Source organism: Panthera tigris, chromosome A2, assembly GCF_018350195.1.
Source record: "Panthera tigris isolate Pti1 chromosome A2, P.tigris_Pti1_mat1.1, whole genome shotgun sequence".
Lineage (NCBI taxonomy): Eukaryota > Metazoa > Chordata > Mammalia > Carnivora > Felidae > Panthera > Panthera tigris.
Window position 1 is genome coordinate 87638263 of NC_056661.1, and position 24829 is coordinate 87663091.

The window sequence follows — 24829 nt, forward strand, 5'->3', positions numbered from 1 at the left end:
AGGTTCTCAAGCCAGTGTTCTGATTTCCAAAAACTTGTATTTCCAAAGGTCAGAGGCTGCCCTTGCTTAGTTGTGACTATTTTATCAAACTCACCTCACTTCCTGTGGACAACGGGTATTCATAGATGGATGTTTTGTAAAGTGATGTTTCTGCTGAACTCCTGAGGAATTCTTCCCCACCATGTAAAAGTGAAGGGAAAGAGAAACTGTGACATACTAATCCAAAGAAAGATTTATATACTGTATTTTGAGAAGATAATTCTACCCTTTTCAATACCATTCTCTCAACCTTGTTGAAAAAAAAAAACAATCTGAGACAATCACTCTTAGTTTCTGCATGATTTTCCATATATTCAGACTGGTAGAAAGAAGTCTCTCCTATGTTTCATTTATGTTGCCATCTGATATTGGAATTCTAATATTTTAAATATTTCTGGTGACAATGAATATTCGCTTCGTGTGCTTTTCACAGAGTCCTAGAAACAGTCTGTCAATATTTATTTATTAATCAGTGCTACTTTACCACTGTAAGAGACAATGAATAAATGATGTAACCAAAATTACAACCTAGTATTCCTCACTTCTAGTCATAAATTCCAACCACAAAACCTCACTCTTCTTTTTAAGGTATTGCTGTAGGAAACTAGTCTTATTCTAAAAGCAAAACTCCAGGGATTATCTAAACCAGAAGGGATGATTTTTTTTTTTCTTTTCTGAGCTGTGGCTTTGCCATCTGTTATATTTCCCTTGTTGCACAAAACTGGTTTCTGTGACCAAGAAACTAAAGTTTTGGCAAAGAAAACGAATAACTTAGGATGATTTTGTATTTTAGAGACCAGGATGTTTGAACAACTTCAATACTGAGATACCTGTATGTTACTCATTTTCATATGAATTAGTTTTCCCAAGCACACTAAAATAAAGCACCTATACATTCAAAAGCCACATTGTATTCTTTGTATTCTTAACCAATCAATGATGATTAACAACTTTTTCACTCAATTTATACTACAGATGAGAGGTTATGTAGAATACTGCTTTTGCATCGATCCTGTGTAAATGTGTAGTTTTTAAATGGAGTTTGTTTCTTATGGCCTCAATTTGGCTATCACCTTTAGGGCAAATTGCCACCAAAGATATGAGAACCATTCTCCAAATTTTCTACTCCACCCCATCATTCTGGAAACAGAAACTGGTTCCCTAAAGCTGTGCAAGACTGAGCTCTCAAAAGTATGTAAGATATATATATATATATATATATATATATATATATATATATATATACATTTGTACATGCATGTGTTGGTGCGAGGGGTGGGGAAGATCTGATGAGGGGATTGGGGAAAGTGTGATGTGGATATGCTACTGAAAAAAAAAAGAAGAGCATAAAAATAAACAAGTATTATTTAATTTTTCTGCAATAAACCCTAGGTATTTATTTTAGAAAAGAAAACAGGAATATTTACAGTGCTGGGAAAGAAGTGCTATCTTTCCCAGGTCAAATGTTGCTCAGGAGGAGATATAGATGTCATAAAGGAGGACATTTAGTTAGGAGAAGGCATTAAAGTAAGGTGTAAGTGAAGAAGTGGGAGATGAGCCCCGTCAAAAGGAAGCAGAGCACTTGGAAGTATAACAAACCATAAAAGGAGGGCAAGGCACCCCATTGTTTCTGGGGTGAGGAAGGGGTCTAGAGCAAAGCCCACTGAGGATACAACACATAGCAAGAGTTCTTGATGCTCTACGTGATCATCTGCCTAAATTCTTTTCAGACATTTTCTATACTTCATTACACCTACAACAGATAGAATGGTGAGTAACATTTAGTTGGTAGTCAATAAATACATATTTGGTGAACAAATGAATGGATAAATGAATAAAATGCAATATGAGAATGACTAAAACTTTTAAGCCTTGCATAGTTTTTTTTTTAAATCTTTTACGTTTTGTTTTATATTTGAGAGAGAGAGAGAGAGAGCGAGCATGAGCAGGGGATGGGGGAGGGGTGGGGTGTGTGCACAGAGATGCGGAGACAGAATCTGAAGCAGGCACCAGGCTCTGAGCTGTCAGCAGAGAGCCCACTCAAACTCACTAGCAGTGAGATCATGACCTGAGTCGAAGCTGGACGCTTAACCAACTGAGCCACCCAGGTGCCCGTAGCCTAGCGTACCTTTATGAGTTTCATGGATAAGCAAGATAAATAAAACATAACTTTCTCAATAATAATAATAACCCAATATTATTTATAATTATAATCCTCACATTCATTAAAGTGAATAATGTTATCTTCTTTTGACAGAGAAGATCTTCTTTTAACAGATATGCAAGATCCTTTGAACCAAGAGCATTTATGAAAGCAAAGTTATGTACGTTTGACCCTCCTTGGAGAATTTTGTAAACTTTCACTAGAGTAATTTTAATGCTACTAAATTGAATGCTACTTGATCACATTATTGTTCTATGTCAATTGAGAAATCATATCAAGTATAGCTTTAACATAATTACACTTTTCAGGATTACTATATTTTCAATATATAATCATACTACTGTATATATTCAGTGAAACATATGCAACTTTTAAAATGATGGTAGTGTGGATTTTTTTTTTTTGCACTAAATTACTTTACAGGAAGAGCTAGGGAAATCTATATCCATATCCATAACTATAGCTGTATCTATAAATTTAACTATCGATATGGGTGATAAGACAACTTTTTTACAAATGCAATCAGGAGAAACATTTCAACCTAAATCAGTTTTTAATTCGCCAATCCTGGGTAGACTGACTCAATGTATGGCAAACATCTAAATAATTTTTTTCTACTCATGTTCCATCAGCATTACAGGTCAGACGACTATTTCACAAAGTACAGACTAAGAGCTTATAGAAACTGCTGGGGCTTATTCAGATTCAAACTTACAGACAGAATAGACAATTCATAGATGATCTGTGGAAAGGATAAAATGCAGTTTATTTGCAGAGGAAGTTGAAGGAGTTGCCTTTAAGAAGCTTTAATGCTGGGTATAAATCGTATATTTATAGGTCTTTTAAAATTTGGCATAATTAGGGGCACCTGGGTGGCTTCATCGGTTAAGCATCTGACTTTGGCTCAGGTCATGATCTCATGGCTCATGAGCCGGAGCCCCACTTGGGGCTCTGCGCTGACAGCTCAGAGCCTGTAGCCTGCTTCGGATTCTTTGTCTCCCTCTCTCTCTGCCCCTCCCCGACTTGCACTCTGTCTCTCTTTCTCTCGAAAATAAACAAACATTAAAAATGTTTTTTTTTTAATTTTGCATAATTAAAAATAAATAATGGCAATCACATTCTTTAGCAAATGGAACTTTTTCATTTACTAACAGTATCTTCCCTTTTTATTAGCTGTTGTATAATATATTTTTTCACTGACTCAATTTCTTTAGGATATCCCCCAATTCTAAAATATATTTCATTATACGGATATGTGATAGATTCTGTACTCTTATGTAATCTTGTGGACCTAAACCATGTACATGCAGGCAGGAGAATTCACAGTCTGGCTGTCCCAATCACTCCCACTTGTTAATACGGTAGGTAGCACAGAACACAAGGTCAGGAGTGCTTGCCTCAGAACTACAACAAACCAATCTTGTAGGGCCTATAATTTTAATGTTGGCAACAGGACATGTGGTGCCTTTTTCTTAGCCGGACTTTGCATTTCCTTTATTGGAACATCTTATATTATATGTCCCTGTGTGTCTATGAAATGCGTTCAATAAAAGTATCTAACACATAGCTTGTTGTAAGGATTAAATTAGTTTATATGTTTAAAGCATTTATAACATCTGGCACATTGTCAATGCTATATAAGCATTTGCTATTAATGCTTGCTCTTTACACACACACACACACACACACACATACACACACACACTGCCTTTAATACTTATCTCTACAAATGATGGTCAAACTCATTATTTCCTGCATCAGGTTTTACAGTATTTGGAAGCAGGATATTTATCCTATATCCTTCCAGTACTCATTAAAAAGAGAGTGCATATTAGATACATAGGATAATCATAATAATGACTCTTGCCCTAAAAGGAAAAATGCATCCCAATATAAATTGTTCCAACCATTAGTGAACTTCTTCTTTAGAGTGTTAGTGCTGACATTTGAAAATGGAAATAAAAATCTCTTTTGGCATACCTGAAACTGTCAAAAGTAAAACATAGCATAAGTTAATTTCCCTTTCAATTAAAGTTGTAAACAAATTATAAATGAGTCAGCATCACAAAATGAGTCTTTCCACAAAAGATAGACATGGATGATGGATTCCCCACTACTGTTTATGACATTATGTTATTCTTCCTTTTTCTTGTATTAATTCAGTCTGTATTTTTATTTTAACCAGATAATGAATATTTTACATCTTCATTAGTCTGTATTCCTGCCAATACAAGTTTATAAATATTTTCTCAGCTCTTCACAAAGATGAAATACTTTATACAATATAACGTGATGATTCCAGAATGTGTTATGAGAGAATGTAAATATTTGAGAAAAAATAAATAGTAACCTGAAGCAAACTACTTGGGGGGCCTACAACAATGTAGATAACTTTTTCCCCTGTTCTTTTTATTTCTCCTGAATACTCAGGCATTGTGCTTCTGGCTAAGGATAGCAGTAGAAGAGCCAAAATTCTATAAGAAAAATTACTCCTGTGGTTTTGTTCTGGCTCCTGTAACAGCAATAAATTCAGGGATACCAGATATATTAAGATAACGTATTTTCATTAGGTTTCTACCCCAATTGTGGATCTATGTGGTTCAGATAAAATGCATTCATGTACACAGATCTGAGATGCTCCTCATAACCATGCAGGATTCTAGTACCCCAGAGCACTATTCATCATGAGAATGAGCCACAATCATGCCTAAAAAACCAAAATCCAGTTTTTAATTTGGAGGGGAGAGGGTTTGGGAGTCCCTCTTTAGACTGCTTGAGGCTGCCTTGGGCCAGGGCACACTCAGTCTTCTGGATCAATGTCTTGATCTTCAGCGGAAATTTAGATACCAAGTCACTGTCTCTGGTAAGTTGTCCTGGGTCATATTAGGTTAATGTTGGCTAGTTTGCTTCTAGATTCTTATGAGTTGAAATTGTCCAATCATCTGTCTCAATTTTCATGTGGCCTCTATTTTGAGTTCCTACCCTAGTCATCAGCCTACTTGCCCACTTTCCTAGCAACTGAAGGTTCTGCTGATGCCTGAACCCATTTCCAAGCCCAGAGAACTCTATGTTGTAGTTCAAGATTTCTACTTGAGTTTTGTCTTGAAGTTTTCAAAAGTTATTTATTTATTTATTTATTTATTTATTTATTTATACATGTATTTATTTATTAATTTTGAAAAAGTATTTATTTTAAAGTAGGCTCCACACCCAATGTGGGGTTTGAACTCACAAGCCTGAGAGCAAGAGTCACATTTTCTACCCACTGAGGCAGCCAGGTGCCCCTGAAATTTTCAAAACTTTAGGGCTTAAAAAATTAAAGAACTACCCCAGGTGTCAAGGCTAGCAAACAACAAAGCTAAGTTTATAATCACATCTAATCATATTTATTTGTTTCCGAAGCTCCTGTGCGTATTCTCTGAGCTACTGCTTTTACTCTAGCTTATGATTCTTGTACTGTGAATACAAGAGAAAGATCTCTGAACCAAATCTCAGAATTGTAACTATGTTCTGCTCTTTTCTTTGGGTATTCAGAGGGCTATACTATTTTGTTAACAAATATTTTGAATGAACCAGAACTAAATATTTATGTTCCATCATGTCACCACACCTGTCCAACTATCTGAAAACCTCCCTTCACATAGCTCTGTCTGCACTACTCAGCGTACCATAGTAGACTAAGCCAGTGACAATCTCATCCCTGCCATCTCTCTGATTTCCTCTCTGCCCCAAACTCCAGCCACTTTGCTTCCTTGTGAGCAAGCAATCTTGCTTGGATGAAGCTCAGGGTACATTTTAATGCTCAGGAGATATAATTGATATATACAGGCTATATATAAACAATAAAAATATTGCTAGAAAATTATTAGGATCTCAGCAGGAATGCTTGTTCTTGAATGTTAGAACAGGAATTATAACATAATTTAGTAAGAAATGAGGGCCCACTGAACATTTTTGAATTGGTCAAAGTCGTGTTTTTAGAAAACTTTCCAGTAGTACTGCAGTAACAGGGAAAACAAGAGACCATTTCGGCATATTACACAGTGTAGGTGAAAATGTATATGAGAAAGTGACTTTAAAATTAAACAACTTTGGTGTGAGCTTGTAACTATGGAATATGAAATCATTATCCTTTGGCAAATTTGGGGAATTCACATTTTTGAGTTAAGAAGAAAGGAATGAAAACAAAATGACTTATGAGTCACGGAGTGAGATAGAGGTACTACCTAAAATTGCAATGATATGGGAAGCCAAATACAACTCAAAAAAATTAAAAACATAATTGAAACGAAACTTGAAGGGCCAACTGGCACACAAATGGAAGGAAATTGCTTTAGCTGGTGAGTGAGAAAATAGGAATGATGAATTAGCTGAAGTTTGGTCACCACAGGACTTGCTAGAATGGTTCAGAAAGGATGTGAATATTCTATATAAGAGCTTATTGAGAATATTTACAACCTTAAATATAAGCATTACCTAATCACTGATGTGTCTATCAAATCACAGTTGCAGGTTGTTTATCATACACATAGAAATAACAAAGATTATAAGTGAAATATAGTCAAATCTATGAAAGTCATTTCATACTCCTTAATTAATTTTCAATATATTGGGTAAAAATGCCTGTCAAGTGAATTTCACCAATTTTGGCAAAGGTATGATGGCAAGTTTTAAAATACTTACACATTATTGCATATAATATTTTAAAATATCTTTTCACACTCTGTAGTCTTTATTCAACTTTCCTACATATGCGCACACGCACACACAACTGTGAGAGTATCAACTTCTTAAGGGTAAGGATCACTATACAGATTTTTAAAATTCTCAGAACCTAGTATTTTATCTAACACTGAGTAAATTTGTCAGAAGATGGCAATAAACAATCCTGTACTTATGCCAAAAAATTGTATATATTATTATTTTAATTTTTAATGTTTATTTATTTTTGAGAGAGAGAGAGAGTGCGAGCGAGTGCGAGTGGGTATGGTGCAGAGAGAGAGGGAGACACAAAATCTGAAGCAGGCTCCAGGCTCCGAGCTATCAGCACAGAGCCTGATGTGGGGCTGGAACCCATGGACCGCGAGATCATGACCTGAGCCGAAGTCGGATGCTTAACCATCTAAGCTATCCAGGTGCCCCTTGTATATATTATTTTAAGCAATAGTTCCTGAGTCTTTAAAAATGGAATTTTCTTCTAGGTCTTTCCACGTAGGTAGACCTATGCTTAAAAACAAATGTACTGTTATTTGTTATTCCTAATAAAAATAAAGACATTATAATGTCACCATTAACAAGATGATCTTTAGCTTTAGGACTAGGTCTGTACAAAACAGCATGGAAGTAAAAGCTAAAATAAAAGTGACTCAGTGGTCATTTAAATGTCTAAAATATTTAATAAAATCACCAAATATTCCTTAACACACACATAGTCAATTACACGAAGACTAATTAACCAAATTAAATCAGTCTTATTTTTTAGTCACAGCTATGAAATGCCAAGTTGTAATTTTAGGACAGAAAACCCTTTTTCCACTTTTAAATAATATTTAGTGCTTGTTTATATGTCTCACAGTTAACAGCCTGATTGGTGTATTAATTTCTATTTTTTGTTTATAACCTGTTTGATTCTTTTATAGCAATAAATAAGCAAACTGTATGTAAATTGAACGAGGCCAACAGCTATAAAAATGGAAATGGTGGCTCTGTAACTCTATTCCTCTGTTTCTGTTTTCCAAATATTTTTGAAGGGAATAATCAAATTAATTAGCTGTAAAAACTTTTATTCCTGCAACTCAGCAGAGAACCACTGCTTTTACACACTCCTTCCGTATTAACACCCAGTGTATTCTGGTGAAGCTGTATGTCATTGTAATTTAGTCCTCTGGATATGGCATCAGTTCCTGATGGCCGTGATGATTTATCGTTAAGGTGGAAGTACCAAAATACTATACTATCTGAGTGAAACACAGTCCTTCCCCAGGAGTACATATATATATACATATATACATATGCATATACATATATGTAAATATGTATATATGTATACATATATAAATACATAAATGCATATGCACACATATTAATACAACATATAATACATTTTAATATGTATATAATATGTATATGGCACATATTCTATGTAGTATGTGTAAAGAAAATCTCAGCACATGTACACATATACATATATGGCATGCATGTGTACGTGTACGTGTATTGTGACATTTGCCCTGTCATCTCCAGTTTGAAATGGAATGGTCCTGTAACACAAGGTCTGCAGTAAGTAAATGAAGCACGGAAAGGTTTCGGGTACAAATGAGAGAGGAAGACTCAGTGGAATAACTGAGTACCTGCTTCAGTAAAATTTGAAGCAAACCTTTATCCTTGCCCTGCCCAGTATTTTACCTTTTTCCTTAGGCTAACTTGAGTTCAGTTTATGCAATTTTCATCCAAAGGGTTTCCTTGACTTTCTCAGCTAGACAGGCACGCACTATCAGAGTTGTGAACAATTTACAGCCCTCTATTACTCTACTTTTTCTTTCTGCTCAAGACAGAATGTCAGAATAGAAGCAAAAGGGTTATTATTATAGGCTTAACCTAAATGTGTTCTGATTTACTTTAAAGAAAATCATTTGCAAAGTTTGCTCCTTTAACAAATATCAAATTACTTGAAATTCACCTCCAACTAATTATGACCCATCAGTGTATCCACACTACTCTCGAGAATTGCAGTGCCACCTCAAGGAAAACGAATGGTTCTAATTTGCTACTCACACATATGGCTGATCATTGAGCAACCTCAGAGTGACTCCTCCTGTGAATGAAATGAACCTTTCTGCACAACTAGTAGAAGGCTTTTCTTACTCTCACTGTTGTTTGCTCCTTTCCTTTCCTTTCCTTTCCTTTCCTTTCCTTTCCTTTCCTTTCCTTTCCTTTGCTTTCCTTTCCCTTTCTTTCCCTTCCGTTCCCTTCCCTTCCCTTCTCTTCCCTTCCCTTCCCTTCCCTTTCCCTTTCTCTTTCCCTTCCTCTTCCTCTTCCTCTTCCTCTTCCTCTTCCCCTTCCCTCTCCTCCCCTCCCCTCCCCTTTCCTCCCTCCCCCTCCCCTTCCCTTCTCTTTGCTTCCCTCCACACCCATTCTCTCTCTCTTTGGAAATTCTCCCTCCTTCTGGCATCCTGGATCAATAAATAGCCTAAAATTGTCAACTGGCAAAAAAAATTAAAAAAATATATATATATACACAAACACACACACATATACATACATACATATATATACACACATATATATACACACATACATATATGCCTCTCTCTCTCTCTATATATATATATATATACACGTATACGTGTATACATATATACGTATATATATATGTATATATATATACGTATATATATATATACACACACACACACACACACACACATACATATACACACATGCCAGATTATTTAGCAATCTTTATTATCCCATAGAACTAGAACCACTCTGTTCCTATTATATCTGATTTGGTTTAATTGTTGGAGTTAAAATACTAATTATTTGATACATAACTTTAAAAATGTATGTTCATAAAAACCTAAGAAGTGAAATATAGATTTGAAGTAGTTTATCATGGACACGATATTCATGTCATTAGTTCATATAAACCCTGATCAAAACTGGGCCAGATAGAAGCATATGTACTGATGGAGATGGGAATTATGTGAGGTTGGCCTTTTAGCATCAAAGAGATTTTACAGCTTCTAGGGACCTAGGAGATAATATAGTCAAACTCTCCAATTTTAAGGATAATTGAATTTAAATCAAGAGAGGTTAAGGGAATTATATTAAAAAAAAAAAACAGCTAATTGATGGCAGAGCACAGATTAAAATCGGGGTCACCTATCTTGCAAGTCAAACATTTGCCTCTGTAACATGTTCCATGTTAGCCTAAAATAAAGGTAATGAAAGAAACATTATATTATTATTATTATTATTTACTATGATTATTTAAGTTTGCATAAGCAACTATCCATGTAGTATATTACTTCCTTTCAAAAAAGTTGGTCGTTTGATATTTCATTGCGGTTTGACTCTGTGGCAGAAATTACTTTTGGCTAAAATACTGACGTTAGTGTCTTTAGAAATATGCACGATTCTGTGCATATTCCACAGAATATATGAACAGATTATAGTAATTATTTTATAATAGAAAGTAACTTTTTGAAAGAAGCTTCATTTAACTGCTGAAAATAAGGATAAAGCATTTTCTTTACGATGAATTCACATTGGTTCAAGGCAAAAAATATTTTTCTCTCCTACAAAACTTGTTGAGCAAGCATAGCTTAAAGTGGGGACATTTAGATGGAGAATATGATTTGGTATCCCCCTGAGGTAAGATCAATTTTCAAAGGATTAAGCTTGGAAATCTTCTCAAATGATTTACCTGCTTGTCTGGTCGGTTACAACAGTTGAGGTGGCACTGAGCCTTGTTTTCCTTTTCAACCTGGGTGGGCTTAATTCTGTGAACCAGGTACAGAAAATTTTGTGAATTATTTTCCATTAAAAATCTGCTCTTGGCATGATGGAAAATAAAGACTGAAACACCTGTGTACCAAATACAAACAGCTGTGTGCCTTACAGACCCTCTGCGGGGTATACCACATCCAGACCTTTATTTGACCTGCTGTAAGAGTGGAAGCAAGGGGAGAGTGAACTAAGAGAAGATGACAAAACTGAGAACTAAATCCCGCACCGCCCCCCACCCCTCCAGTTAGTCCCAGCAAGTTTGAAGGGCTCAGTTCTTTAGGATCTAGTTTGCTATTCATTGGCTCAGGTCACAATCCTTTTTAAAATTTTTAAATTTAAATTTTTATTTTTTTATTCTTATGTACATCCATCTTGTATTGATTTGATTTGCTTTCCTGATTGGTAAATCTCAGGGACACATTAGGATTGCGGTTTTTGTTTGTTTGTTTGTTTGATTGGCTTTTTTTTTTTTTTTGAGAAGAAAGGAATAAAAGAAAAACAGCTACAAATTTTAACGTTTTTAAAAAATTAATTAAAAAGAAGCACAATTTAGTCCCACCTGGGTGGCTCAGTTGGTTAAGTGTATAACTCGATTTTGGCTCAGGTCATGATCTCACGGTTCATGGGATTGAGCCCCAAGTCAAGTTCTGCACTGACAGCATGGAGCTCGCTTGGGATTCTCTCTCTCTCTCTCTCTCTCTCTCTCTCTGTCTGTCTGTCTCTCTCTCTCTCTCACTCTCTGCTCCTCCCCCACTTGCGTGCACTCTCTCTCTCTCAAAATAGACAAATATTATAACATTTTTAAAACATAAGCACAATCTATAGACAGAAATTGTGTGTCACAAGCTCTAGCAACACACCCATTTCTACAAAATGGAACTTTCAGGTAGGTTAGTTCTCTTAATCCCTGAGGTAGGCTGCTTCACTTGGTGAATAGGCTGCTTTTGTCATATTACTAGGACCGAATTTCTCTGATTCTATCACTCACACTTCTGAGGCAATATGCAATAATGGGATAAACTGAAGAATCATTAAGACATAGTCTTTTGTAAGACACACATACGGACTACATGTTGTAGACAATACCATCTTTCTTCCTAATCTCATTCTGGTTTCTTCTCTCCTTTTTCTCTTTCTCTCTCTGTTTACTTTTTAGTTACCTCCTCTGAAGTGCAGTGATTTCAAAGACACAGATGCACACCCATTTGAAGCCACTAAAATAGTGGACCCACAAAGCAAAAGTGGTTCAGCAGTTTCAACCCTGGTCAGAATTAAAACTTGTGGATGATCACATTCACCAAAGAAACATCAATGTGAATAAAGGAAAAAGCAGATCGTCCACCTCCTAAAGGCACTTTATCTGGTTTTTGAGTATTATTAGAAACTCATTTCGCCAAATGACCAGGTAATTCTGGTACTTGGGCAGATACTTCCAACATAATCATAAACAAACTTACACAAGCCACTGACTGTCCTTTATTTTACAACCATGACCCTCACCTTTATCCTTAATCATGGAAGAAACAGGAGGGCCTGGTGGAGTGGGCTCAAAACTGTCAACATTCTTCAAAGGTTATGTCACACTGAAATCCAGCCAGAAAGATCATCCTCAGAAATTCAGGAACATACACCACCAAAGATGCAAATATTATTATTACAATAACATGCTTCTCATAGTGCAACCTTTGTCCTTGATGTGAGGTAATAATATGTTATACCTCAGTACTCCCTTTAATTACTAAATGTGATTACTTAGTCTGTTTGTTTGTCATTGTCTTTCTCACCAATTTATAACCTTCTTTAAGGCAGGTACTACGTCTGTCCTGTTGAAAGATAAACCCAGAGTTCTCGGCACCTTGGCTGTCACAGCGTGGATAATTGATGGAATTTATGAATAAAATAACTAAAACAAAACAAACTTTAATTAGCTTGGTAAAGCGATAGCATAGTTTATGTCGGTAGGGCCATTGCAACTGGTCACACAAAAAACCAACAGCCAAAGAAAAATTAGAACTTATGAAAAGAAACAAGACATATGCATGATAATTTCACACGCACCTGTTGTTGATTTTATGGAATCCAAAATATTTTGGGGGGAGACAATTAAAGACATAATTCTTTTAGATGTGTGTCACTTTACTAGTTTGTTAACCCAACTATTTGTAATCACTTATTATTATCATATATAATGGGCTTTTTGTATCCATCATTATTAGTAATTAATACTAGAGTCAGCTGAGAAATAAAAGTAATGGAGTAACTATATTTATTATTCACTTCAAATAGGTTAAGTGACTTTGGCTAAAATCACTTGGTTTGAGGAAGTAGGCAAGAGAATAAAATCGTATTGGTAATAACATCTTGGGACATTTTTAAATATCATTTTCCTTCACCAATACTACTTATTGGCTTTCTTTTATTCTTCAAGCTGTATCACTCATATCGATTGTAAATGAGACTAGATTACAAAGTCCAGTGCTGAAAGATATTTTCCCACACTTCCACCAAGTTAACCATAGTACAGGCAGGTCAGATTACACCATTATCTCTGAGCATCTGGAAAACTTATACTATTTGGTCCCTAGGCACCAACAAGAAATTCTTTAGGGAATTTTCTGTTTTTCTAGCTCAGCTTTTTGTTTCACCTTAAGAAATAAATAATAATCCTGAGCTGAGATGTAAATGCAGTTATTTTCTGACAGTATATTATATCATCCAAATGGCAACAATGTTGGTTTTCAACACTATACCTCTGAGGGTATGTCTATCCATTTCATAAATATTCACTATGGCTAAAATTCATATATATATGTAGATATATATGCATATATAGAGAGAAAGAAAGATAGATAGATAGATAGATAGATAGATAGATAGATATGTATCTATATCCATGTATCCTAGCCTTGATAAAACCACAGGTTTCATATCTGAGAATATCACAATATTATTTGTCAGGTTCTTTGTTAACCAGGCTTTTGCCAATGCATTGGTATAGGAATGAAAACAACACTGCTATTTTAGACAGAGGAAGGCTCAATTAACTGAGCAAGGGAAATTGATATTCAACTAAAATTAAAGAAAATGCTTTTGTAATACTACCTAATATGTATCTTTTCTTTAAACTTAGGTATTCATATCAAGGCCAACAGCATCCTAAAAATAGTGGTATACCAGCAATATTCCTCCATCCTGGTAATTTCCAAACATTTTCTGTGGTATACCAGTTTCCTGGAATACTAATCAGATGTTACTCACGGTAAAGTTTCTGAAATTTAATCTGCTTCAGTAATGATGAAATAAAGAAAGTTAAGCAACCAATTTGGCTACTGCAAGAAGTTCTAAGACCATTAAGTATGTGAATGTGCAGTGTGAATTTTAGGACAGTAATAAAGCGTGAAGGTTTTCTTCCATTTACTTGAAAGTGCTATCTTTTCTCCCCAGCATATTGGAAAAATTAGTATTCCAAAGAACACACTTTGAGAAAACTTGCCCCCATCATTATGTGAAAAATACCAAAATCTGGTGCAAAAAAAGGGAGCAATTGCATAGGACTGGACCTCCCTAAGTAGAAAAGACACACGTGCGATTTAAAGTTTCAATGGCATTCCCTGCCAAACGCCTGCTATATTTGATAGGCAATGTGTCCTGCCTCACACCTTTTTCTCTGCCATGGAGAGTCATGTGTGACAGAAAAGCTTCCGTTTCTTTGGTTTCCACATAGGAGGGGCATTCAATTGCTGGTTCGGTTGACCCCTCCCAAGTGCCTTACCTGTCTCATTCTGTGGGTCACACACATTTCATCACTCATTCCCCAAAGTCTGTTAATCCTAGTTCACTTTCATTTAAGTAAAAAGTAACAGTATATATATACATGAAATGGAAAAGTACAACTGTATAAGTTTTATTTCCTTAATACAGACGCTTAGAACTCAAAAAGGATTTCAGAGATTCTATGAACATCTCTTAATTTAGAGGGGGGGACCCATTTTTAACCATTTCAATTTTAATTTTTCGCCTTAATTTTAATTTTTCGGCTTACAACCTAAGTATTTCCATTTCCAGAGTACCTTTAACTTCTCCCAGGTGAACGGAAGTGGATGATCCACTTTACAGTTGGCAAATTTGCCTTCAAGGCTTTACAGGACACTCTTACTCAGCTCGGTTAAGTGGCTTCCTCCCGTTGATTCTGCTTTTCCTTCGGTCAGTAAACAATGTGCTGTGCAGGAAAGGCCTCAGAAATTCCTAACAATTATTTCCCCCTCTTCCCACAATTAGGGAGCAGAGAGAGGAGAGAGCGGAGAGAAAAATACACAGTTCTGCTTAGACTGTCACTTTGCATCAGTCTGAGAGGGAACACATATTCCTGGCCTGAAAGGGGCTGCCGGGAATAATTAAGCACGGGGCTAAGAGTGAACCTGGGAAACATTCCAGTTTTTCACAAGTCAGGTCTTCACTGTGCAATCTCTAACATAACAAAAAAACCCTTTTTTACAAGAATATATGGTCATTCATTTTAAAATCATGTACATGTACTGTACTTATACATTACATATACTATAAAACACCCAAAAGACAAATGTTAAGTTCACGTGATAAACAGGGTGACCAAATGATTTCTTTTCCAAACAGTGTCTCTTTTTAGAACAAAGGGGCTGCTATCAATAATTATATTGAGACAACTGTTGCAAATTGGAACTCCCCAAGGCAAAGCTGAATGGAGGAAATATCTAACAAAGAAGATTAAATTAAAAATATTTCGAATGTCTTACTAATCATACAGGCTTTATACTATTATCAGGTAATATCTCAAAGCACAATATACACTAGGGGCTAAATTCACCATTAACTATAAGAATATTAATCTATATTTCAAGTAGATATTTTGATCTTACAGGTTTCACCTTACTGTTTAGTAAGTCTGATTATATCATCATAATTTTTCTTTTGCTTATAATTGAGACTAAAGAAGATTTTCTGTAAGAATTAAAATGGTTATCTCTGCTACTTTTTATTTTGCTTTGTGTTCTTGTATTTACAAAAAAAATATTTTATAGTCTCCACTTTGTTAGTTTAATTATTGCTAGGAAACATAATAAATAATAAAATCCATAAACCTACCTACCAGGGACATTTACTGTATGTTTGTTCCCCTTTGTGGAACTTTAATTCTTACCTCAAGGTACCAGATATTAATAACATGAGACAATCTGACATTTGGACAAAATAAAAATGCCAGTGTGAATAAAATTTAACATATAGGTAAAGTTTTATTTACTTTATAGGGTTTTTTTTTGTTTATTTATTTATTTTGAGACACAGAGAGACAGAGAGAGAGAGAGAGGGAGAGGGAACACCTGAGCAGGCACAAGTGGGGGGAGGGAGAGAGAAAGGAAGAGAGAATCCCAAGCAGGCTTCACACTGTCAGTGCAAAGCCCAATGCAGTGATCAGTCTCATGACGGTGAGATCATGACCTGAGCTGAAATCATGAGTCAGATGCTTAACTGACCGAGCCATCCAGGTGCCCCTACTTTGTAGTTTTAGGAGAAAACTACTATGAATAATAGTTCCAATCTTTCTGAATTCCAATAGCACGTATCTTCTGTACTGCTTGGGATGCACATACCTACATTAAAGCTGGTAATCTAGAACAGTGCTTCATCAACTGTCATGTGCATACAACTATCTGAAGTTCTTGGGAAAATACAGATTTTGATTTAGTTGATCTGGACTGTGGCCGAGGATTCTATATTTCTACCAGCTTCCCAAGTGTTGCTGGTCTAAGGACCACACTTTAAGTAGCAAGACCCCTAGACCTAGACTCTGTTTAATACAGTATCCACTAGGCACATGTGACTATTGAGCATTTGAAATGGAGCTAATCTAAGTTGAGAATGACTATGTTATTCTGAAATGTAAAATAAATACCAGATTTCAAAGGCAGTATAAAAAAGAATGTGAACTAATTCATTAACAATGTTTTTAATGTTTATTTATTTTTTGAGAGAGAAAGAGAGAGAGAGAGAGAGAGAGAGAGAACTGAGTGTGAGTCAGAGAGAGGCAGAGAGAGAGAGAGGGAGACACAGAATTTCAAGCAGGCTCCAGGCTCTGAGCTGTCAGCATATAGCCCAACATGGGGCTGGAACTCACAAACCACGAGATCATGACCTGAGCTGAAGTCAGATGCTTAACCAACTGAGCCCACCCAGGTGCCCAGGTTCATTAATAATTTTAACACTGATGATAAGAAATAACAATTTTGGCCCTAATTGTGTATCAGTGGGTTTTAAAAATTTTTTTTAAATGTTTATTTATTTTTGAGACAGAGAGTGACAGAGCATGAACGGGGGAGGGTCAGAGAGAGAGGGAGACACAGAATCCGAAGCAGGCTCCAGGCTCTGAGCTGTCCTCAAACAGCCCGACGTGGGGCTCGAACCCACGAACCAAGAGACCATGACCTGAGCTGAAGTCAGACGCTCAACTGACTGAGCCACCCAGACGCCCCATGTATCAGTGGTTTTTAATGTAGAGTATACATATATTCATAATTTTTAATATGAATACTAGAAAATTTTAAATTATTTGTGTAGTTCACATCATATTTCCATTGGATGCTGTAGCTCAAGATCACAAAACTAAGTCCTGATCATGTAAAGTAATAGTGAAAACATTCAATGCTTCATTAATATTTCCAGATTTGTCTTTTGCCACTCCCCATTCCATGCCCAAAGTCTCAGCTATATGATGTGATTTAGCATTCGCTCACAACCTCTTCTTTCATTTACTTGTTTATTCAGCATTGGATGTCTACAGTGAATCAGGCAACACTAGTAAGTAATGAGAGAAAATAATAGATATGGCCTGGCTTCACTGAACATATTATCTCTAACTTTTCTTATTTCAAAGAGGAAAATTCCTCTAATCTCTTACATTACTCTCTCTCTCTCTCTCTCTCTCTCTTTATTTTTTGAAAGTACTTGCTGGCTCATTAAAGCTATATTTCTACAGTGTTTTCCATGTATTTCACATACGCATTCCCTAATGTTATGTTTAATATATACTGTATTAACTGTATGTTTTTCCAAATACAAATTATTAATTGTTTGATGGTATGATTTAATAATCTTGTTTTCCATTGAAAGCACAATTTCCAGTATACAATAGGTAATTAGGAAACAAATTTTTGAGTGGATTCATTATTTCACAAGTAAGATGGTAAGATTTTTAAACATCAGTCACTTCCACAATCTAATGTAACTGAATTTTTTTTAGATTTATTTATTTTTGATAGAGAGAGACAGACCACAAGTGGGGGAGGCACAGAGAGAGAAGGAGGCACAGAATCAGAAGCAGGCTCCAGGCTCTGAGCTGTCAGCACAGAGCCCGAAGGGGGGGGGGGGGGGGAGGTGCTCAAACTCACAAACTGCGAGATCATGACCTGAGCCAAAGTCGGATGCTTAACCGACTGAGCCACCCAGGTGCCCCAATCTAATTTTAAAAATCAATGATTATTTTAATTTCACTGCCGTTTGGCATGGTTCACTCTAGCCCTCTTTCTGTTATAAATATCTTATGTAGCAATGTACTGTCAAGCTCAGCAGATTTAAAATCAATTCAGCAAAATTTGAGCCGTACTTGATGATCGTATTAGACTTTCAGCAATTAATTTAATCTTCTTGAAAACTGATCTTCTCATTAGTAACATGGTTTTTAATTACTACTGCATGTTTTTGTTGAAAAGATTGAAAGATTCAAATCATGAAATAGTGCCCAGTTTGTAGTAATGCTTCAATAAATATGAAATCTAACTGGTTAAGTCTTAGTCATTTTATTTCCTTTTTAGTAACTGAATGTAAAATAATGTTTGGTAGGCAAAGCCTTAGATTGCCTTCACGTTGTGGGTAAAATGTATAGATTTACATTCACATAAGCATGCTGCTTTGTCAGGTAGTATCATTGCCTTCTACCTCAATTATTTCATGTGTAAAATGAGGGGATTGGAAAAATTACATCTTTCTACAGTTAAAAGTCAATGACTATTTGGAGATGATGATAAAGTCTTGAAAGAAATTAGCAAAACAAAACTTTTTAATTATTTTATTTCTTTTTTTTTTCCTTCCCCTTTTCTCATTTCAGTCCAAAAGTCATTGCACAGCTACAACTAATAATAGACTAAAATTGAATCTATTCTATAGATCTTACGGACATTAAAAAGATACTAAAGGAATACCATGAACAACTTTATGCCCACACATTTTAAAACCTAGATGAAATGAGACAATTCCTCGAAAGGTATAATTTACCAAAGATCACACAAGAAATGTACTGTGTGAAAGGGCCATGTTAAAGAAATTTAATCAATAACTAATAACTTTCTAAAACAGAAAGCACCAGGCCCAAATGGATTCCATCATGAATTCTATTAAACTTTTAAGGAAGAAATTATACCAGTTTTCTATAATCTCTTTCACAGGATACAAGCAGAAGGAATACTTCCTAAGTCATCCTATGAGTCCAGCATTTCCTTAATACCAAACTAGACAAAAAATTACAAGTAAATAATATTCATAGATGCAAAAATCTTCAACAAAATAATAGCAAATCAAATCCAACAAGGTATAAAATAAATTACATACCACAATCCAGTGAAAATTACTCCAGGTACGCAAGGCTGATTCAACATTCAAAAATCAATCAATGTAATCCATCACATAAACAGGCTAAAGAAGAAAAACAACATGATTGTGTCCATAGATGCAAAATAAGCCTTTGCCAAAATCCAACATCCATTCATGATAAAAGACAAAAACAAAACAAAACAAAACAAAACAAAAAGCTTTCAGTAAATTAGGAACAGTGGGGAACTTCTTCAATGTAATAAAGAATTTGTAGAAAAAAATTACAGTGAACATCATACTTAGTGGTGAGAAATTCAAAGTTTTATCTATATAGAAAATCCAAAAAAATCAACAAGAAAACTCCTGGAACTAAAAAGTTATAGCAAAGTTGCAGGATACAAGATTAAGAAACAAAAGTCAATCTTTTTCCTTTATACCAATGAACAAGTGGAATTTGAAATTAAACACAATATCATTTAGCACCAAGTGAAATGAAATACTTAGATATAAATCTAGTGAAGTTCGTACAATATCTGAGAAAAACTACAAAACTCTGATGAATGAAATCAAAGAAGAACTAAATAAGTGAAGAGATATTCTATATTCATGGAGAAGTAGACTCAATATTGTCAGGATGTCAGTGGATCTACAAATTCAATGGAATCCCAATCAAAATCCCAGCAACTTATTTTGCAGATATAAAACTGATTCTAAAGTTTATATAGGGAGGCAAAAGACCCAGAAAAGCTAACACAATATTGAAGGAGAATAACTAAGATGGAGGCCTGACACTACCTGATTTTAAGTCTTACTATAAAACTATAGTAACCAAGGGGCTCCTGGGTGACTTAGTTGGTTAAGTGTTCAACTCTTGACTTTGGCTCAGGTCATGATCTCACAGTTCATGAGATTGAGGTCCTTGTTTGGCTCTGTGCTGACAGAACAGAGCCTGCTTGGGATTCTCTCTATCACTCTCTCTCTCTCTCTCTGCCCCTCCCCAGCTTGCGCTCTCTCTCTCTCTCTTAAAGTAAACAAAAATAAACTTGAAAAAAAAGCTACAATAATCAAGACAGTGTGGTATTGGTAAAATAACAGACAAACAGATGGATGAAATAGAACAGATAGCCCTCCTTACATATGGTCAACTGACTTTTGACAAAGGACGCAAAGCAATACAATGAAGAAAAGATTATCTTTTCAATAAGCGGGGCTGGATCAACCTGACTTCCACATGCACAAAGGAATTCAGACCAGAATTTACCTGCTTTACAAAAATTAACTGAAAATGGGTCAGAGCCTTAAGTGTAAAAGGCAATGTATAATCCCCTAGAAAATAACACAAGAGCAAACCTAGATGACCTTGGGTATGGCGATTACTTTTTAGACAAAACACCAAAGGTATGATCTTGGTGACTCAGCTATGAACTTTGTAACATATGTTCCACTATGGTGGGGGATGCTGATAATGGGAGAGGCTTTCAATGTATGTGGGGGGTGGGAGGTACATGAGAGATCTCTGTACCTTCCCTTCAGTTTCACTGTGAATCTAAAACTTTCCTGAAAAAACAAATTCTTAAAATATTTGACTCTATCAGTATGAAGTCATGTAATACGGAGACATAAATCTAGTTATAGTATGGATCTAAAGCTGTGTATGTGCATGCATGCGTGTGAATATATCTTTTTTTTAGTTCTTTCTGTCCACATAGAGGGACTATGAGTAGCAAAACTCCAATAACAGGAATTACACCTATCACTCAGATCTTGATTTCTACAGGGAAAGGAACCAGGGCTCCTTGAAGAAAGAGCTAATTTTTGGGCTGCAGCAGAGAAAGTCCTAGAACATTGTGTTGTCTCATTAAGTAACAAAATACTTAAAGAGTGATTTGGACATGTCAAAATGATAAAGGATCTAGCTAAAAGAACTCTCACTGGCCAATTCCAGACAATTATAGAAATGATTATAATGCACTGAATAAAATTGAATCCATTAGGTCACATTGATATAAACAAATGAATAAATGAATTGGGAGAAGATAACTAACCTTTTGTACAGTAGAATGTCAAGTAATAGATTCATTGGTATAAATAAAATTAGGAAATAGTCATCAGTTATCAAAGTAATAATATAGGCAAGAAATAACAATGGTTTCTAAAATTAACAAGCAAAGTGGGATAAGAAAAAGAATATTCATTTAGTCTCAAAGTATCTTTCTGCAAAATACTATTGATCACAAAGAACAAAAGAAATGTAACTTTTTTTAAAATATTTTTTTAAAGTTTTTATTTATTTTTGAGACAGAGCATGAGCAGGGGAGGGGCAGAGAGAGAGGGAGACACAGAATCTGAAGCAGGCTCCAGGCTCTGAGCTGTCAGCACAGAGCCTGACACGGGGCTTGAACTCACAGACTGTGAGATCAGGACCTGAGCTGAAGTCGGATGCTTAACTGACTGAGCCACCCAGGCGCCCGAAGAAATGTAACTTTGTAGTGGAGAAACCTGGCAGAGACCACCCTAATCAAGTATTTACCTATAATGGGACATGTCAATAGCATATACTAAATGATAAGATGCAAAAAGGGAGACATCATGCCTGTGGATTCCCATCCAAAATACATAACTTAGGGATTGTCTTGAAGAAACACTGGACAATCTTGCATTGAGGGACATTCTACAAAATGAATGCCTTGCATATCTTCAAAAATGTCAAGGTTGTGAACATAAAGGAAAGACTGAGGAACTGCTCGCATTGGAGGAGTTAAGATATGTGACCACTGAGTGCAAGGGATCATGCTGGACAGACTCGGGTGTGATAAGTGCCTGCACGATTGGCAAAAGTGAATAGTGGGTGAAGGGCACATGGCTATTCTTTGCAGTATTTTTGCCATTTTTTGGTAAATTTGCATTTATTTTCAAATAAAATTAATTTTAATTAAAAAGAGGAAAGCAGGGGCACCTGGGTGGCTCATTCAGTTAGGTGTCTGACTCTTGGTTTTGATTTTGGCTCAGGTTATGAGCTCACGGTTCTGGGATTAAGCCCTGTGTTGGGCTCCTCATGGAGCATACAGTCTGCTTGGGATTCTCTCTCTCTCTCTCTCTCTCTCTCTCTCTCAGACACACACACACACACACACACACACACACGCACACACAAACACAATAAACTTAAAAAAAGATGAAAGCAAAACAAAGCAGAGCAAAGTGGGTTTTTTGGACACAGTAAATGTTAATAAACATTTTTTGCACATAGTCAAATGTATCAGAATTTGAAGCCAGTGTGCTCACAGTGAATGTGTGATATTGACCTGCTGCATAACACTCTTAATGCTCATATTTTTCTCTTTCTTGTGCTGACGAGTAACCTTAAAGTTATGTAGCTTATTCCTAAAAAAGATCATGTCAGTATTGTCTGACCTTCAAATCTATGCAGATGTTCTTTGCTACATATATTCGAGAACATTGTGTGTATAGTCCATCAGCACAAATCACACTGTCTTGAGCTCAGATACAAGCTCCTTGGGGGAAGGAAGCTTATTGTAAAAGATCACTATATCACTGCAATGAATATTGGAGATAAAGTTAGAGTACGTCCAGATTATGAGCTATGTATTTTTATCAATGTAAAAGTAACACTTGTCCTATTTAATCTTTTTCATTAAAATGTCTATACAGAAATATTAAAATTGTACTCATTTTCTTCTCATTTTAATGACCAGGTAGAGTTTCACCCATGATTTGGCTTCTAATTTTTCTGTTAAAATTTACAAATTTCCATAATATCATGTTTTAGGCATTTCCTCTTTCAAGCAGCCTATCACTGAGTTTAGTTTGTTTTTTTTTTTTACCCCAAATAAGAGAATGTATCTTTAAGATGGATTTTTCCCATTTTACAAGTACAACTGATATACTTCTTTCTCCTTTTCTTTAACCCGATGACTCCTTGACATCCCTTTTATTCCTGTATATGGATTATGTTGAATTTGATCTTAAATTCATTGCAATGTAAGAAAACACATGTTATGTTTAAAATTTGCCAGTGAATGCTCCTAAATGTTTCAAAAGCACTTTTTAACCACTGTCATTGTCTCTAATTGTTTAAAGTTTTGTTTCTTGGATAATTCAATTCTTATACAAGGACTATATTCTATTTCCCTCCTGACTTCTCCATTAATATAAGACTCAGACCTGAAGGGTGAGATGGGTATAATGGTCATCCATAGAAGTCTGTGGTGCTAAATGGGAAGGCTAGCCCTTGGGTGACCACATAGAGAAAATGGGGAAGTCTGGAGAGAATGCTAAGCATGGTGCATTGCTACTCCCAGAGAGTCACAGAGCAGTTGTGTGGAAGTCAATTAAGATCTGGAGTTAGTGTGTGACTAACTAATTGGGCATCACACGTGAGCTATTCCTGGGTAGGACTGGATAAGAACAGCCTATTCCTTGCTCCGAGAAAACAGGGGAAGACAATTTAGTTCATGAACAAAAGCCTGGGTTTCTCACATTAAAAAGACATTTTTATCCATTTGTTCCAACTTGAAATTATTATCAATTTCCCATAGGCTTTATTATTAAACAATATAATGTAGGTTTTAAAAGAACAGACTTAGTTGCCACATTTAATAGGTTTGAATCCCAAGTCTAGTTGACTAGCTATAAAACCTTCAGTACTTTACATAACTTCCGACCTCAATTTCTTCAGATGAAAATGAGGATAATTTATGGGTCACAATAAAATATTTTCAAAGATAAACTGAGTCACTACATACGACTATGTTTGACTGACATAATAAGAACTAAGAAATGTTCACTGTTGTTGTTACAGTTCTCTTTGATATTATTGTGACATTTTCTTTTGTATCTCCATGGATTATTAAAAGAACAGAGAGGTTGCCATTAGGCTGCTCCCCAGGAGACATATTAAGGTGTAATTTCTTGACTATTCATTTCTTTTTTTTTTTTTAGTGTTTTTTTTTTTTTTATTTTGAGGGAGGGAGGGGGAAGAGAGAGAGAATCAGCAGGGAATGGGCAGAGAGAGAGGAAGAGAAAGAATACCAAGCAGGCTCTGTGCTGTCAGCACAGAGCCCAATGCAAGACTTGATCTCTTGAGTCATGAGATCATGACCTGAGCCCAAATCAAGAGTTGGACACTTAACCAACTGAGCCACCCAGGTGCTGCTTAACCATCCATTTCAAATGATCTCTTCCATAACGTTCAAAATCATCTGGGTTCTTGACTGCCCCAACTCTGCATTACCAAAGGTGACAAGTATCAACACCCCCACACATATCTACTCATAATCTTTTTCTGGAATAAATTCACCATTTTCACTTGGCTTCAAAGTAAATTCACATTTTAAAACCACTGCTGGACTCTTCAAAGCTGGTTTACAATCCTCTAATTTACCCTTCATCTTCTAGAAGACTCCTTGTTGCACTTCTTTCTGTGGCTGTAGTAAAGCAATTCCACTCTCCTTAAAATTGCCATATTATTTCTCA

General features: G+C 35.7%; 1 protein-coding gene across 3 annotated transcripts in view; it reads right to left on the minus strand.

The window, feature by feature from the left end:
* SEMA3A (semaphorin 3A) overlaps positions 1-24829 on the minus strand; it is a 456004-nt gene that overhangs the window by 267131 nt on the left and 164044 nt on the right. Inside the window, exons 3-4 of one of the 3 annotated variants that reach the window (XM_042965368.1) lie at positions 19352-19435; positions 95-171 (exon numbers count right to left, since the gene is read on the minus strand). The exons of 1 other annotated variant lie outside the window; for it this stretch is intronic. The gene's annotated coding sequence lies outside the window, so the exon portion shown is untranslated. The remainder of the gene's footprint in view (positions 1-94; positions 172-19351; positions 19436-24829) is intronic. One more of the 3 variants, XM_042965367.1, reaches the window with a different exon arrangement.